The sequence below is a fragment of the Rhinoderma darwinii genome, unplaced genomic scaffold, assembly GCF_050947455.1.
Source record: "Rhinoderma darwinii isolate aRhiDar2 unplaced genomic scaffold, aRhiDar2.hap1 Scaffold_1650, whole genome shotgun sequence".
Taxonomy (NCBI): domain Eukaryota; kingdom Metazoa; phylum Chordata; class Amphibia; order Anura; family Rhinodermatidae; genus Rhinoderma; species Rhinoderma darwinii.
Window position 1 is genome coordinate 19,632 of NW_027462047.1, and position 17,869 is coordinate 37,500.

The 17,869-nt window shown below is 47.4% G+C and overlaps 1 long non-coding RNA gene across 1 annotated transcript in view; it reads right to left on the bottom strand.

Moving 5' to 3' along the window:
* Positions 1-1,566: 1,566 nt before the first annotated feature.
* LOC142699811 (uncharacterized) overlaps positions 1,567-17,869 on the bottom strand; it is a 21,637-nt gene continuing 5,334 nt past the window's right edge. Inside the window, exon 3 of the long non-coding RNA XR_012866393.1 lies at positions 1,567-1,677. This is a non-coding gene — a long non-coding RNA (uncharacterized LOC142699811). The remainder of the gene's footprint in view (positions 1,678-17,869) is intronic.

Here is a 17,869-nt window from a genome sequence, read left to right on the forward strand (position 1 = left end):
AGTACAGGAGTAGTAGATACAGGTGTAGTGTAGTGTGATGTGTGAGGACAGTACAGGAGTAGTAGATACAGGTGTAGTGTAGTGTGATGTGTGAGGACAGTACAGGAGTAGTAGATACAGGTGTAGTGTAGTGTAGTGTGTGAGGTCAGTACAGGAGTAGTAGATACAGGTGTAGTGTAGTGTGATGTGTGAGGTCAGTACAGGAGTAGTAGATACAGGTGTAGTGTGATGTGTGAGGACAGTACAGGAGTAGTAGATACAGGTGTAGTGTAGTGTGGTGTGTGAGGACAGTACAGGAGTAGTAGATACAGGTGTAGTGTAGTGTGGTGTGTGAGGACAGTACAGGAGTAGTAGATACAGGTGTAGTGTGGTGTGGTGTGTGAGGACAGTACAGGAGTAGTAGATACAGGTGTAGTGTAGTGTGATGTGTGAGGTCAGTACAGGAGTAGTAGATACAGGTGTAGTGTAGTGTGATGTGTGAGGTCAGTACAGGAGTAGTAGATACAGGTGTAGTGTAGTGTGGTGTGTGAGGACAGTACAGGAGTAGTAGATACAGGTGTAGTGTAGTGTGATGTGTGAGGACAGTACAGGAGTAGTAGATACAGGTGTAGTGTAGTGTGGTGTGTGAGGTCAGTACAGGAGTAGTAGATACAGGTGTAGTGTAGTGTGGTGTGTGAGGTCAGTACAGGAGTAGTAGATACAGGTGTAGTGTAGTGTGGTGTGTGAGGACAGTACAGGAGTAGTAGATACAGGTGTAGTGTAGTGTGGTGTGTGAGGACAGTACAGGAGTAGTAGATACAGGTGTAGTGTAGTGTGGTGTGTGAGGACAGTACAGGAGTAGTAGATACAGGTGTAGTGTAGTGTGATGTGTGAGGACAGTACAGGAGTAGTAGATACAGGTGTAGTGTAGTGTGATGTGTGAGGACAGTACAGGAGTAGTAGATACAGGTGTAGTGTAGTGTGGTGTGTGAGGACAGTACAGGAGTAGTAGATACAGGTGTAGTGTAGTGTGGTGTGTGAGGACAGTACAGGAGTAGTAGATACAGGTGTAGTGTAGTGTGATGTGTGAGGTCAGTACAGGAGTAGTAGATACAGGTGTAGTGTAGTGTGGTGTGTGAGGACAGTACAGGAGTAGTAGATACAGGTGTAGTGTAGTGTGGTGTGTGAGGACAGTACAGGAGTAGTAGATACAGGTGTAGTGTAGTGTGGTGTGTGAGGACAGTACAGGAGTAGTAGATACAGGTGTAGTGTGATGTGTGAGGTCAGTACAGGAGTAGTAGATACAGGTGTAGTGTAGTGTGGTGTGTGAGGACAGTACAGGAGTAGTAGATACAGGTGTAGTGTAGTGTGATGTGTGAGGTCAGTACAGGAGTAGTAGATACAGGTGTAGTGTAGTGTGATGTGTGAGGACAGTACAGGAGTAGTAGATACAGGTGTAGTGTAGTGTGGTGTGTGAGGACAGTACAGGAGTAGTAGATACAGGTGTAGTGTAGTGTGATGTGTGAGGACAGTACAGGAGTAGTAGATACAGGTGTAGTAGATACAGGTGTAGTGACATACCTGTGTTGTGGTCACATGACCAGTGATTTGGTAGCAGCCAGGGATCTACCTGACGCCCCAGCCGTCTCCACTTCTTACAGGTCTGGTTCATACATTGCAGCCAGGCCACACACTGACCTGTAACAATGAAGGGACAGAAGTGACATCATGATCCTCGTTCTCCCGGTGCAGCGACTCACAGGAACCGATCGGACCGAGACGTATTGTGTATGAGCTGACACCAGAGAGAACAACGGGTAAAAATACCAATGTCACACCGCAACAATGAAACAATTTATCGGAACAGTGTATCTAATCCTATCATGTGTGATACTGTCTGCTGAGCTGTGTATCTAATCCTATCATGTGTGATACTGTCTGCTGAGCGGTGTATCTAATCCTATCATGTGTGATACTGTCTGCAGAGCTGTGTATCTAATCCTATCATGTGTGATACTGTCTGCTGAGCTGTGTATCTAATCCTATCATGTGTGATACTGTCTGCTGAGCTGTGTATCTAATCCTATCATGTGTGATACTGTCTGCTGAGCGGTGTATCTAATCCTATCATGTGTGATACTGTCTGCTGAGCCAATGTATCTAATCCTATCATGTGTGATACTGTCTGCTGAGCGGTGTATCTAATCCTATCATGTGTGATACTGTCTGCTGAGCTGTGTATCTAATCCTATCATGTGTGATACTGTCTGCTGAGCGGTGTATCTAATCCTATCATGTGTGATACTGTCTGCTGAGCTGTGTATCTAATCCTATCATGTGTGATACTGTCTGCTGAGCTGTGTATCTAATCCTATCATGTGCGATACTGTCTGTTGAGCCGTGTATCTAATCCTATCATGTGTGATACTGTCTGCTGAGCTGAGTATCTAATCCTATCATGTGTGATACTGTCTGCTGAGCTGTGTATCTAATCCTATCATGTGTGATACTGTCTGCTGAGCTGTGTATCTAATCCTATCATGTGTGATACTGTCTGCTGAGCTGTGTATCTAATCCTATCGTGTGATACTGTCTGCTGAGCTGTGTATCTAATCCTATCATGTGTGATACTGTCTGCTGAGCTGTGCATCTAATCCTATCATGTGTGATACTGTCTGCTGAGCCCTGTATCTAATCCTATCATGTGTGATACTGTCTGCTGAGCGGTGTATCTAATCCTATCATGTGTGATACTGTCTGCTGAGCTGTGTATCTAATCCTATCATGTGCGATACTGTCTGTTGAGCCGTGTATCTAATCCTATCATGTGTGATACTGTCTGCTGAGCTGAGTATCTAATCCTATCATGTGTGATACTGTCTGCTGAGCTGTGTATCTAATCCTATCATGTGTGATACTGTCTGCTGAGCTGTGTATCTAATCCTATCATGTGTGATACTGTCTGCTGAGCTGTGTATCTAATCCTATCGTGTGATACTGTCTGCTGAGCTGTGTATCTAATCCTATCATGTGTGATACTGTCTGCTGAGCTGTGCATCTAATCCTATCATGTGTGATACTGTCTGCTGAGCTGTGTATCTAATCCTATCATGTGTGATACTGTCTGCTGAGCCCTGTATCTAATCCTATCATGTGTGATAAAGTCTGCTGAGCGGTGTATCTAATCCTATCATGTGTGATACTGTCTGCTGAGCCGTGTATCTAATCTTATCATGTGTGATACTGTCTGCTGAGCCCTGTGTCTAATCCTATCATGTGTGATACTGTCTGCGGAGCTGTGTATCTAATCCTATCATGTGTGATACTGTCTGCTGAGCGGTGTATCTAATCCTATCATGTGTGATACTGTCTGCTGAGCTGTGTATCTAATCCTATCATGTGTGATACTGTCTGCTGAGCCCTGTGTCTAATCCTATCATGTGTGATACTGTCTGCTGAGCTGTGTATCTAATCCTATCATGTGTGATACTGTCTGCTGAGCTGTGTATCTAATACTATCCTGTGTGATACTGTCTGCTGAGCTGTGTATCTAATCCTATGTGTGATACTGTCTGCTGAGCTGTGTATCTAATCCTACCATGTGTGATACTGTCTGCTGAGCAGTGTATCTAATCCTATCATGTGTGATACTGTCTGCTGAGCCCTGTATCTAATCCTATCATGTGTGATACTGTCTGCTGAGCCGTGTATCTAATCCTATCATGTGTGATACTGTCTGCTGAGCCCTGTATCTAATCCTATCATGTGTGATACTGTCTGCTGAGCTGTGTATCTAATCCTATCATGTGTGATACTGTCTGCTGAGCTGTGTATCTAATCCTATCATGTGTGATACTGTCTGCTGAGCTGTGTATCTAATCCTATTGTGTGATACTGTCTGCTGAGCTGTGTATCTAATACTATCATGTGTGATACTGTCGTCTGAGCTGTGTATCTAATCCTATCATGTGTGATACTGTCGTCTGAGCTGTGTATCTAATCCTATCATGTGTGATACTGTCTGCTGAGCTGTGTATCTAATCCTATCATGTGTGATACTGTCTGCTGAGCTGTGTATCTAATCCTATCATGTGTGATACTGTCTGCTGAGCTGTGTATCTAATCCTATCATGTGTGATACTGTCTGCTGAGCTGTGTATCTAATCCTATCATGTGTGATACTGTCTGCTGAGCTGTGTATCTAATCCTATCATGTGTGATACTGTCTGCTGAGCTGTGTATCTAATCCTATCATGTGTGATACTGTCTGCTGAGCTGTGTGTCTAATCCTATCATGTGTGATACTGTCCGCTGAGCACTGTATCTAATCCTATCATGTGTGATACTGTCTGCTGAGCTGTGTATCTAATCCTATCATGTGTGATACTGTCTGCTGAGCGGTGTATCTAATCCTATCATGTGTGATACTATCTGCTGAGCCCTGTATCTAATCCTATCATGTGTGATACTGTCTGCTGAGCCGTGTATCTAATCCTATCATGTGTGATACTCTCTGCTGAGCTGCTGTATCTAATCCTATCATGTGTGATACTGTCTGCGGAGCTGTGTATCTAATCCTATTGTGTGATACGGTCTGCTGAGCTGTGTATCTAATCCTATCATGTGTGATACTGTCTGCTGAGCTGTGTATCTAATCCTATTGTGTGATACGGTCTGCTGAGCTGTGGATCTAATACTATCCTGTGTGATACTGTCTGCTGAGCTGTGTATCTAATCCTATCATGTGTGATACTGTCTGCTGAGCTGTGTATCTAATCCTATTGTGTGATACGGTCTGCTGAGCTGTGTATCTAATACTATCCTGTGTGATACTGTCTGCTGAGCTGTGTATCTAATCCTACCATGTGTGATACTGTCTGTGAGCAGTGTATCTAATCCTATCATGTGTGATACAGTCTGCTGAGCTGTGTATCTAATCCTATCATGTGTGATACTGTCTGCTGAGCCGTGTATCTAATCCTGCAATGTGTGATACTGCCTGCTGAGCTGTGTGTCTAATCCTATCATGTGTGATACTGTCTGCTGAGCTGTGTATCTAATCCTATCATGTGTGATACTGTCTGCTGATCTGTGTATCTAATCTTATCATGTGTGATACTGTCTGCTGAGCTGTGTATCTAATCCTATCACGTGTGATACTGTCTGCTGAGCTGTGTATCTAATCCTATTGTGTGATACGGTCTGCTGAGCTGTGTATCTAATCCTACCATGTGTGATACTGTCTGCTGAGCAGTGTATCTAATCCTATCATGTGTGATACAGTCTGCTGAGCTGTGTATCTAATCCTATCATGTGTGATACTGTCTGCTGAGCCGTGTATCTAATCCTGCAATGTGTGATACTGCCTGCTGAGCTGTGTGTCTAATCCTATCATGTGTGATACTGTCTGCTGAGCTGTGTATCTAATCCTATCATGTGTGATACTGTCTGCTGATCTGTGTATCTAATCTTATCATGTGTGATACTGTCTGCTGAGCTGTGTATCTAATCCTATCACGTGTGATACTGTCTGCTGAGCTGTGTATCTAATCCTATCATGTGTGATACTGTCTGCTGAGCTGTGTATCTAATCCTATCATGTGTGATACTGTCTGCTGAGCTGTGTATCTAATCCTATCATGTGTGATACTGTCTGCTGAGCCACTGTATCTAATCCTATCATGTGTGATACTGTCTGCTGAGCCACTGTATCTAATCCTATTATGTGTGATACTGTTTGATGAGCTGTGTATCTAATCCTATCATGTGTGATACTGTCTGCTGAGCTGTGTATCTAATCCTATCATGTGTGATACTGTCTGCCGAGCTGTGTATCTAATCCTATCATGTGTGATACTGTCTGCTGAGCTGTGTATCTAATCCTGTGATGTGTGATACTGTCTGCTGAGCTGTGTATCTAATCCTATCATGTGTGATACTGTCTGCTGAGCTGTGTATCTAATCCTATCATGTGTGATACTCTCTGCTGAGCCCTGTATCTAATCCTATTATGTGTGATACTGTCTGCTGAGCTGTGTATCTAATCCTATCATGTGTGATACTGTCTGCTGAGCTGTGTATCTAATCCTATCATGTGTGCTACTGCCTGCTGAGCTATGTATCTAATCCTATTATGTGTGATACTGTTTGATGAGCTGTGTATCTAATCCTATCATGTGTGATACTGTCTGCTGAGCTGTGTATCTAATCCTATCATGTGTGATACTGTCTGCTGAGCTGTGTATCTAATCCCTTAATGCATGATACTGTCTGCTGTGGCGCTGTATCTAATCCTATCATGTGTGATACTGTCTGCGGAGGCGCTGTATCTAAGCATTTTATGTGTGATACGGTCGGGGAGAGTAGTACTGTGTGCTTCTCCCCATCGTGATGAGTTGTAGTTACTAATCATAGTGATCGCTGCGAGGTCTATGCAGGATCGGTGCAGCCTCAATGTCATCTACAATCAGTAAACTCAGAATAAAGAATAATCATCTGCAGAGAACCGCCAACCCCTGGACGGGCACGCTGAACGTTTGGACTGTGGAAGACGTGGGCAAGGACATGACAGAATATTGCAGTTTACATGTTGGCCACTAGATGTCAGTACAATAGTCATGAGAAGCCGACACCGTGACGTCATCAGTAATGTCACATGGTCGCCGGGGTGACTACATACTAATCCCTGCTGCCATATACTGACGGAATCTCCTTCAGCACAATCACCCTGTCGATACTTCTCCTGCTATGTTGGGGAAATTAAACATTAAATGATATTACTGAAGGTAAATCTGGCACAAAAACAACGTTCCAGTCCAAGACCTGATATAAGCAGGAATGTGTGACCCAATCAAAAAGGCTCATGGTCATCAGGGTGCTTGGAATGAGACTACAGCATAGTGGCGGTGCGTTGGAGCAGTAAAACGGAGAGCCGGATGTAGTGATGATGTAACGCAGACGAGTCTAGTCTATATAGACCGCTATAAGAACTCTGTATAATCTCTTATATCAAAGCCTCACAACAGTACTCTGTGCTCCTCCCCCTAGACCTGTCTACATTACACTGTGCTCCTCCCCCTAGACCTGTCTACATTACACTGTGCTCCTCCCCCTAGACCTGTCCTCTAAGAGTATGTTCACACGGCCTATTTACGGACGTAATTCGGGCGTTTTTGCCCCGAATTGCGTCTGAAAATAGCGCCTCAATAGCGCTGACAAACATCTGCCCATTGAAAGCAATGGGCAGACGTTTGTCTGTTCACACGAGGCGTATATTTACGCGCCGCTGTCAAATGACGGCGCGTAAATAGACGCCCGCGTAGAAGAAGTGACCTGTCACTTCTTTGGCCGTAATTGGAGCCGCTATTCATTGACTCCAATGAATAGCAGCGCTAATTACGGCCGTAATGGACGCGGCGTTCAAGCGCCTGCACATGCCGGTACGGCTGAAATTACGGGGATGTTTTCAGGCTGAAACATCCCCGTAATTTCAGCCGTTACGGACCCCCGCCGTGTGAACATACCCTCACTTCTACATTACTCTGTGCTCCTCCCCCTAGACCTGTCCTCTACCTTCTACATTACTCTGTGCTCCTCCTTCTAGACCTGTCCTCTGCCTTCTACATTACTCTGTGCTCCTCCCCCTAGACCTGTCCTCTGCTTCAACATTACTCTGTGCTACTCCCCCTAGACCTGTCCTCTGCCTTCTACATTACTCTGTGCTCCTCCTTCTAGACCTGTCCTCTGCCTTCTACATTACTCTGTGCTCCTCCCCCTAGACCTGTCCTCTGCTTCTACATTACACTGTGCTACTCCCCCTAGACCTGTCCTCAGCTTCTATATTCCTCTGTGCTCCTCCTTCTAGACCTGTCCTCTGCGTCCTACATTAGTCTGTGCTCCTCCTTCTAGACCTGTCTTCTGCCTTCTACCTTACTCTGTGCTCCTCCTTCTACACCTGTCCTCTGCCTTCTACATTACTCTGTGCTCCTCCTTCTCGACCTGTCCTCTGCCTTCTACATTACTCTGTGCTCCTCCTTCTAGACCTGTCTTCTGCCTTCTACATTACTCTGTGCTCCTCCCCCTAGACCTGTCCTCTGCCTTCTACATTACTCTGTGCTCCTCCCCCTAGACCTGTCCTCTGCTTCTACATTACTCTGTGCTACTCCCCCTAGACCTGTCCTCTGCCTTCTACATTACTCTGTGCTCCTCCCCCTAGACCTGTCCTCTGCTTCTACATTACTCTGTGCTACTCCCCCTAGACCTGTCCTCTGCCTTCTACATTACTCTGTGCTCCTCCTTCTAGACTTGTCCTCTCTGCCTTCTACATTACTCTGTGCTCCTCCTTCTCGACCTGTCCTCTGCCTTCTACATTACTCTGTGCTCCTCCTTCTAGACCTGTCTTCTGCCTTCTACATTACTCTGTGCTCCTCCCCCTAGACCTGTCCTCTGCCTTCTACATTACTCTGTGCTCCTCCCCCTAGACCTGTCCTCTGCTTCTACATTACTCTGTGCTACTCCCCCTAGACCTGTCCTCTGCCTTCTACATTACTCTGTGCTCCTCCCCCTAGACCTGTCCTCTGCTTCTACATTACTCTGTGCTACTCCCCCTAGACCTGTCCTCTGCCTTCTACATTACTCTGTGCTCCTCCTTCTAGACTTGTCCTCTCTGCCTTCTACATTACTCTGTGCTCCTCCTTCTCGACCTGTCCTCTGCCTTCTACATTACTCTGTGCTCCTCCCCCTAGACCTGTTCTCTGCCTTCTACATTACTCTGTGCTCCTCCTTCTAGACCAGTCCTCAGCCTTCTACATTAATCTGTGCTCCTCCCTCTAGACCTGTCCTCTGCCTTCTACATTACTCTGTGCTCCTACTTCTAGACCTGTCCACTGCCTTCTACATTAATCTGTGCTCCTCCCTCTAGACCTGTCCTCTGCCTTCTACATTACTCTGTGCTCCTCCTTCTAGACCTGTCCACTGCCTCCTACATTAATCTGTGCTCCTCCCTCTAGACCTGTCCTCTGCCTTCTACATTACTCTGTGCTCCTCTTTCTACACCTGTCCTCTGCCTTCTACATTACTTTGTGCTCTTCCCTCTAGACCTGTCCTCTGCCTTCTACATTACTCTGTGCTCCTCCTTCTACACCTGTCCTCTGCCTTCTACATTACACTGTGCTCCTCCTTCTAGACTTGTCCTCTGCCTTCTACATTACTCTGTGCTCCTCCCTCTAGACCTGTCCTCTGCTTCTACATTACTCTGTGCTCCTCCTTCTAGACTTGTCCTCCACCTTCTACATTACTCTGTGCTCCTCCTTCTAGTCCTGTCCTCTGCCTTCTACATCACTCTGTGCTCCTCCTTCTAAACCTGTCCTCTGCTTCTACATTACTCTGTGCTCCTCCTTTTAGACCTGTCCTCTGCCTTCTACATCACTCTGTGCTCCTCCTTCTAGACCTGTCCTCTGCTTCTACATTCCTCTGTGTTCATCCTCCTAGACCTGTCCTCTGCTTCTACATTCCTCTGTGCTCCTCCTTCTAGACCTGTCCTCTGCCTTCTACATCACTCTGTGCTCCTCCTTCTAGACCTGTCCTCTGCTTCTACATTCCTCTGTGCTCCTTCTTCTAGACCTGTCCTCTGCTTCTACATTACTCTGAGCTCCTCCTTCTAGACCTGTCCTCTGCTTCTACATTCCTCTGTGCTCCTCCTTCTAGACCTGTCCTCTGCCTTCTACATCACTCTGTGCTCCTCCTTCTAGACCTGTCCTCTGCTTCTACATTCCTCTGTGCTCCTCCTTCTAGACCTGTCCTCTGCCTTCTACATTACTCTGTGCTCCTCCTTCTAGACCTGTCCTCTGCCTTCTACATTACTCTGTGCGCCTCCTTCTAGACCTGTCCTCAGCCTTCTACATTACTCTTTGCTCCTCCTTCTAGACCTGTCCTCTGCTTCTACATTACTCTGTGTTCATCCTCCTAGACCTGTCCTCTGCTTCTACATTACTCTGAGCTCCTCCTTCTAGACCTGTCCTCTGCCTTCTACATTACTGTGCTCCTCCTTCTAGACCTGTCCTCTGCTTCTACATTACTTTGTGCTCCTCCTTCTACACCTGTCCTCTGCTTCTACATTACTCTGTGCTCCTCCTTCTAGACCTGTCCTCTGCCTTCTACATCACTCTGTGCTCCTCCTTCTAGACCTGTCCTCTGCTTCTACATTCCTCTGTGCTCCTCCTTCTAGACCTGTCCTCTGCTTCTACATTACTCTGTGCTCCTCCTTCTAGACCTGTCCTCTGCTTCTACATTACTTTGTGCTCGTCCTTCTACACCTGTCCTCTGCTTCTACATTACTCTGTGCTCCTCCTTCTAGACCTGTCCTCTGCCTTCTACATTACTCTGAGCTCCTTCTTCTAGACCTGTCCTCTGCCTTCTACATTACTCTGAGCTCCTCCTTCTAGACCTGTCCTCTGCCTTCTACCTTACTCTGTGCTCCTCCTTCTAGACCTGTCCTCAGCCTTCTACATTAATCTGTGCTCTTCCCTCTAGACCTGTCCTCTGCCTTCTACATTACTCTGTGCTCCTCCTTCTAGACCTGTACTCAGCCTTCTACATTACTCTTTACTCCTCCTTCTAGACCTGTCCTCAGCCTTCTACATTACTCTGTGCTCCTCCTTCTAGACCTGTCCTCTGCCTTCTACATTACTCTGTGCTCCTCCTTCTAGACCTGTCCTCTGCCTTCTACATTACTCTGTGCTCCTCCCCCTAGACCTGCCCTCTGCCTTCTACATTACTCTGTGCTCCTCCTTCTAGACCTGTACTCAGCCTTCTACATTACTCTTTACTCCTCCTTCTAGACCTGTCCTCAGCCTTCTACATTACTCTTTGCTCCTCCTTCTAGACCTGTCCTCTGCTTCTACATTACTCTGTGTTCATCCTCCTAGACCTGTCCTCTGCTTCTACATTCCTCTGTGCTCCTCCTTCTAGACTTGTCCTCCACCTTCTACATTACTCTGTGCTCCTCCTTCTAGTCCTGTCCTCTGCTTCTACATTACTCTGTGCTCCTCCTTCTAGATCTGTCCTCTGCCTTCTACATCACTCTGTGCTCCTCCTTCTAAACCTGTCCTCTGCTTCTACATTACTCTGTGCTCCTCCTTCTAGACCTGTCCTCTGCCTTCTACATTACTCTGTGCTCCTCCTTCTAGACCTGTCTTCTGCTTCTACATTACTCTGTGCTCCTCCTTCTAGACCTGTCCTCTGCCTTCTACATCACTCTGTGCTCCTCCTTCTAGACCTGTCCTCAGCTTCTACATTACTCTGTGCTCCTCCTTCTAGACCTGTCCTCTGCCTTCTACATTACTCTGAGCTCCTCCTTCTAGACCTGTCCTCTGCCTTCTACATTACTCTGTGCTCCTCCCCCTAGACCTGTCCTCTGCTTCTACATTCCTCTGTGCTCATCCTCCTAGACCTGTCCTCTGCTTCTACATTACTCTGTGCTCCTCCTTCTAGACCTGTCCTCTGCCTTCTACATTACTCTGAGCTCCTCCTTCTAGACCTGTCCTCTGCCTTCTACATTACTCTGTGCTCCTCCCCCTAGACCTGTCCTCTGCTTCTACATTCCTCTGTTCTCATCCTCCTAGACCTGTCCTCTGCTTCTACATTACTCTGTGCTCCTCCTTCTAGACTTGTCCTCCACCTTCTACATTACTCTGTGCTCCTCCTTCTAGTCCTGTCCTCTGCTTCTACATCACTCTGTGCTCCTCCTTCAAAACCTGTCCTCTGCTTCTACATTACTCTGTGCTCCTCCTTCTAGACCTGTCCTCTGCCTTCTACATTACTCTGTGCTCCTCCTTCTAGACCTGTCTTCTGCTTCTACAATACTCTGTGCTCCTCCTTCTAGACCTGTCCTCTGCCTTCTACATCACTCTGTGCTCCTCCTTCTAGACCTGTCCTCTGCTTCTACATTACTCTGTGCTCCTCCTTCTAGACCTGTACTCTGCTTCTACATTACTTTGTGCTCTTCCTTCTAGACCTGTCCTCTGCTTCTACATTACTCTGTGCTCCTCCTTCTAGACCTGTCCTCAGCTTCTACATTACTCTGTGCTCCTCCTTCTAGACCTGTCCTCTGCCTTCTACATTACTCTGTGCTCCTTCTTCTAGACCTGTCCTCTGCCTTCTACATTACTGTGCTCCTCCTTCTAGACCTGTCCTCTGCTTCTACATTACTCTGTGCTCATCCTCCTAGACCTGTCCTCTGCTTCTACATTACTCTGAGCTCCTTCTTCTAGACCTGTCCTCTGCCTTCTACATTACTGTGCTCCTCCTTCTAGACCTGTCCTCTGCTTCTACATTACTCTGTGCTCATCCTCCTAGACCTGTCCTCTGCTTCTACATTCCTCTGTGCTCCTCCTTCTAGACCTGTCCTCTGCCTTCTACATCACTCTGTGCTCCTCCTTCTAGACCTGTCCTCTGCTTCTACATTCCTCTGTGCTCCTCCTTCTAGACCTGTCCTCTGCTTCTACATTACTCTGTGCTCCTCCTTCTAGACTTGTCCTCTGCCTTCTACATTACTCTGTGCTCCTCCTTCTAGACCTGTCCTCTGCCTTCTACATTACTGTGCTCCTCCTTCTAGACCTGTCCTCTGCTTCTACATTACTTTGTGCTCCTCCTTCTACACCTCTCCTCTGCTTCTACATTACTCTGTGCTCCTCCTTCTAGACCTGTCCTCTGCCTTCTACATTACTCTGAGCTCCTCCTTCTAGACCTGTCCTCTGCCTTCTACATTACTCTGTGCTCCTCCCCCTAGACCTGTCCTCTGCTTCTACATTCCTCTGTGCTCCTCCTTCTAGACTTGTCCTCCACCTTCTACATTACTCTGTGCTCCTCCTTCTAGTCCTGTCCTCTGCTTCTACATTACTCTGTGCTCCTCCTTCTAGATCTGTCCTCTGCCTTCTACATCACTCTGTGCTCCTCCTTCTAAACCTGTCCTCTGCTTCTACATTACTCTGTGCTCCTCCTTCTAGACCTGTCCTCTGCCTTCTACATTACTCTGTGCTCCTCCTTCTAGACCTGTCTTCTGCTTCTACAATACTCTGTGCTCCTCCTTCTAGACCTGTCCTCTGCCTTCTACATCACTCTGTGCTCCTCCTTCTAGACCTGTCCTCTGCTTCTACATTCCTCTGTGCTCCTCCTTCTAGACCTGTCCTCTGCCTTCTACATTACTCTGTGCTCCTCCTTCTAGACCTGTCCTCAGCCTTCTACATTACTCTTTGCTCCTCCTTCTAGACCTGTCCTCTGCTTCTACATTACTCTGTGTTCATCCTCCTAGACCTGTCCCCTGCTTCTACATTCCTCTGTGCTCCTCCTTCTAGACCTGTCCTCTGCCTTCTACATCACTCTGTGCTCCTCCTTCTAGACCTGTCCTCTGCCTTCTACATTACTCTGTGCTCCTCCTTCTAGACCTGTACTCTGCTTCTACATTACTTTGTGCTCTTCCTTCTAGACCTGTCCTCTGCTTCTACATTACTCTGTGCTCCTCCTTCTAGACCTGTCCTCAGCTTCTACATTACTCTGTGCTCCTCCTTCTAGACCTGTCCTCTGCCTTCTACATTACTCTGTGCTCCTTCTTCTAGACCTGTCCTCTGCCTTCTACATTACTGTGCTCCTCCTTCTAGACCTGTCCTCTGCTTCTACATTACTCTGTGCTCATCCTCCTAGACCTGTCCTCTGCTTCTACATTACTCTGAGCTCCTTCTTCTAGACCTGTCCTCTGCCTTCTACATTACTGTGCTCCTCCTTCTAGACCTGTCCTCTGCTTCTACATTACTCTGTGCTCATCCTCCTAGACCTGTCCTCTGCTTCTACATTCCTCTGTGCTCCTCCTTCTAGACCTGTCCTCTGCCTTCTACATCACTCTGTGCTCCTCCTTCTAGACCTGTCCTCTGCTTCTACATTCCTCTGTGCTCCTCCTTCTAGACCTGTCCTCTGCTTCTACATTACTCTGTGCTCCTCCTTCTAGACTTGTCCTCTGCCTTCTACATTACTCTGTGCTCCTCCTTCTAGACCTGTCCTCTGCCTTCTACATTACTGTGCTCCTCCTTCTAGACCTGTCCTCTGCTTCTACATTACTTTGTGCTCCTCCTTCTACACCTGTCCTCTGCTTCTACATTACTCTGTGCTCCTCCTTCTAGACCTGTCCTCTGCCTTCTACATTACTCTGTGCTCCTCCCCCTAGACCTGTCCTCTGCCTTCTACATTACTCTGAGCTCCTCCTTCTAGACTTGTCTTCTGCTTCTACATTCCTCTGTGCTCCTCCTTCTAGACCTGTCCTCAGCCTTCTAAATTACTCTGAGCTCCTCCTTCTAGACCTGTCCTCTGCCTTCTACATTACTCTGAGCTCCTCCTTCTAGACCTGTCCTCTGCCTTCTGCCTTACTCTGTGCTCCTCCTTCTAGACCTGTCCTCAGCCTTCTACATTAATCTGTGCTCCTCCCTCTAGACCTGTCCTCTGCCTTCTAAATTACTCTGTGCTCCTCCTTCTAGACCTGTCCTCTGCCTTCTACATTACTCTGTGCTCCTCCCCCTAGACCTATCCTCTGCCTTCTACATTACTCTGAGCTCCTCCTTCTAGACTTGTCTTCTGCTTCTACATTAATCTGTGCTCCTCCCTCTAGACCTGTCCTCTGCCTTCTAAATTACTCTGTGCTCCTCCTTCTAGACCTGTCCTCAGCCTTCTACATTACTCTGTGTTCATCCTCCTAGACCTGTCCTCTGCTTCTACATTACTCTGAGCTCCTCCTTCTAGACTTGTCTTCTGCTTCTACATTCCTCTGTGCTCCTCCTTCTAGACCTGTCCTCAGCCTTCTACATTACTCTGTGTTCATCCTCCTAGACCTGTCCTCTGCTTCTACATTACTCTGAGCTCCTCCTTCTAGACCTGTCCTCTGCTTCTACATTCCTCTGTGCTCCTCCTTCTAGACCTGTCCTCTGCCTTCTACATCACTCTGTGCTCCTCCTTCTAGACCTGTCCTCTGCTTCTACATTCCTCTGTGCTCCTCCTTCTAGACCTGTCCTCTGCCTTCTACATTACTCTGTGCTCCTCCTTCTAGACCTGTCCTCAGCCTTCTACATTACTCTTTGCTCCTCCTTCTAGACCTGTCCTCTGCTTCTACATTACTCTGTGTTCATCCTCCTAGACCTGTCCCCTGCTTCTACATTACTCTGAGCTCCTCCTTCTAGACCTGTCCTCTGCCTTCTACATTACTGTGCTCCTCCTTCTAGACCTGTCCCCTGCTTCTACATTACTTTGTGCTCCTCCTTCTACACCTGTCCTCTGCTTCTACATTACTCTGTGCTCCTCCTTCTAGACCTGTCCTCTGCCTTCTACATTACTCTGAGCTCCTCCTTCTAGACCTGTCCTCTGCCTTCTACATTACTCTGTGCTCCTCCCCCTAGACCTGTTCTCTGCCTTCTACCTTACTCTGTGCTCCTCCTTCTAGACCTGTCCTCAGCCTTCTACATTAATCTGTGCTCCTCCCTCTAGACCTGTCCTCTGCCTTCTAAATTACTCTGTGCTCCTCCTTCTAGACCTGTCCTCTGCCTTCTACATTACTCTGTGCTCCTCCTTCTAGACCTGTCCTCAGCCTTCTACATTCCTCTGTGCTCCTCCTTCTAGACCTGTCCTCTGCTTCTACATTCCTGTGCTCCTCCTTCTAGACCTGTCCTCTGCCTTCTACATTACTCTGTGCTCCTCCTTCTACACCTGTCCTCTGCTTCTACATTACTCTGTGCTCCTCCTTCTAGACCTGTCTTCTGCTTCTACATTACTCTGTGCTCCTCCTTCTAGACCTGTCCTCTGCCTTCTACATCACTCTGTGCTCCTCCTTCTAGACCTGTCCTCTGCTTCTACATTACTCTCTGCTCCTCCTTCTAGACCTGTCCTCTGCTCTCTACATTACTCTGTGCTCCTCCTTCTAGACCTGTCCTCTGCCTTCTACATTACTCTGTTCTCCTTCTTCTAGACCTGTCCTCTTCCTTCTACATTACTGTGCTCCTCCTTCTAGACCTGTCCTCTGCTTCTACATTACTGTGCTCCTCCTTCTAGACCTGTCCTCTGCTTCTACATTACTCTGTGCTCATCCTCCTAGACCTGTCCTCTGCTTCTACATTCCTCTGTGCTCCTCCTTCTAGACCTGTCCTCTGCCTTCTACATCACTCTGTGCTCCTCCTTCTAGACCTGTCCTCTGCTTCTACATTACTCTGTGCTCCTCCTTCTAGACCTGTCCTCTGTCTTCTACATTACTCTGTGCTCCTCCCCCTAGACCTGTCCTCTGCCTTCTACATTACTCTGTGCTCCTCCTTATAGACCTGTCCTCAGCCTTCTACATTACTCTTTGCTCCTCCTTCTAGACCTGTCCTCTGCTTCTACATTACTCTGTGTTCATCCTCCTAGACCTGTCCTCTGCTTCTACATTACTCTGAGCTCCTCCTTCTAGACTTGTCTTCTGCTTCTACATTCCTCTGTGCTCCTCCTTCTAGACCTGTCCTCTGCCTTCTACATCACTCTGTGCTCCTCCTTCTAGACCTGTCCTCTGCCTTCTACATTACTCTGTGCTCCTTCTTCTAGACCTGTCCTCTGCTTCTACATTACTCTGTGCTCATCCTCCTAGACCTGTCCTCTGCTTCTACATTCCTCTGTGCTCCTCCTTCTAGACCTGTCCTCTGCCTTCTACATCACTCTGTGCTCCTCCTTCTAGACCTGTCCTCTGCTTCTACATTCCTCTGTGCTCCTCCTTCTAGACCTGTCCTCTGCTTCTACATTACTCTGTGCTCCTCCTTCTAGACTTGTCCTCTGCCTTCTACATTACTCTGTGCTCCTCCTTCTAGACCTGTCCTCTGCCTTCTACATTACTCTGAGCTCCTCCTTCTAGACCTGTCCTCTGCCTTCTACATTACTCTGAGCTCCTCCTTCTAGACCTGTCCTCTGCCTTCTACCTTACTCTGTGCTCCTCCTTCTAGACCTGTCCTCAGCCTTCTACATTAATCTGTGCTCCTCCCCCTAGACCTGTCCTCTGCCTTCTACATTACTCTGTGCTCCTCCTTATAGACCTGTCCTCAGCATTCTACATTACTCTTTGCTCCTCCTTCTAGACCTGTCCTCTGCTTCTACATTACTCTGTGTTCATCCTCCTAGACCTGTCCTCTGCTTCTACATTCCTCTGTGCTCCTTCTTCTAGACCTGTCCTCTGCTTCTACATTACTCTGAGCTCCTCCTTCTAGACCTGTCCTCTGCTTCTACATTCCTCTGTGCTCCTCCTTCTAGACCTGTCCTCTGCCTTCTACATCACTCTGTGCTCCTCCTTCTAGACCTGTCCACTGCCTTCTACATTACTCTGTGCTCCTCCTTCTAGACCTGTCCTCTGCCTTCTACATTACTGTGCTCCTCCTTCTAGACCTGTCCTCTGCTTCTACATTACTCTGTGCTCATCCTCCTAGACCTGTCCTCTGCTTCTACATTCCTCTGTGCTCCTCCTTCTAGACCTGTCCTCTGCCTTCTACATCACTCTGTGCTCCTCCTTCTAGACCTGTCCTCTGCTTCTACATTACTCTGTGCTCCTCCTTCTAGACCTGTCCTCTGCTTCTACATTACTTTTTGCTCCTCCTTCTAGACCTGTCCTCTGCTTCTACATTACTCTGTGCTCCTCCTTCTAGACCTGTCCTCAGCTTCTACATTACTCTGTGCTCCTCCTTCTAGACCTGTCCTCTGCCTTCTACATTACTCTGTGCTCCTTCTTCTAGACCTGTCTTCTGCCTTCTACATTACTGTGCTCCTCCTTCTAGACCTGTCCTCTGCTTCTACATTACTCTGTGCTCATCCTCCTAGACCTGTCCTCTGCTTCTACATTACTCTG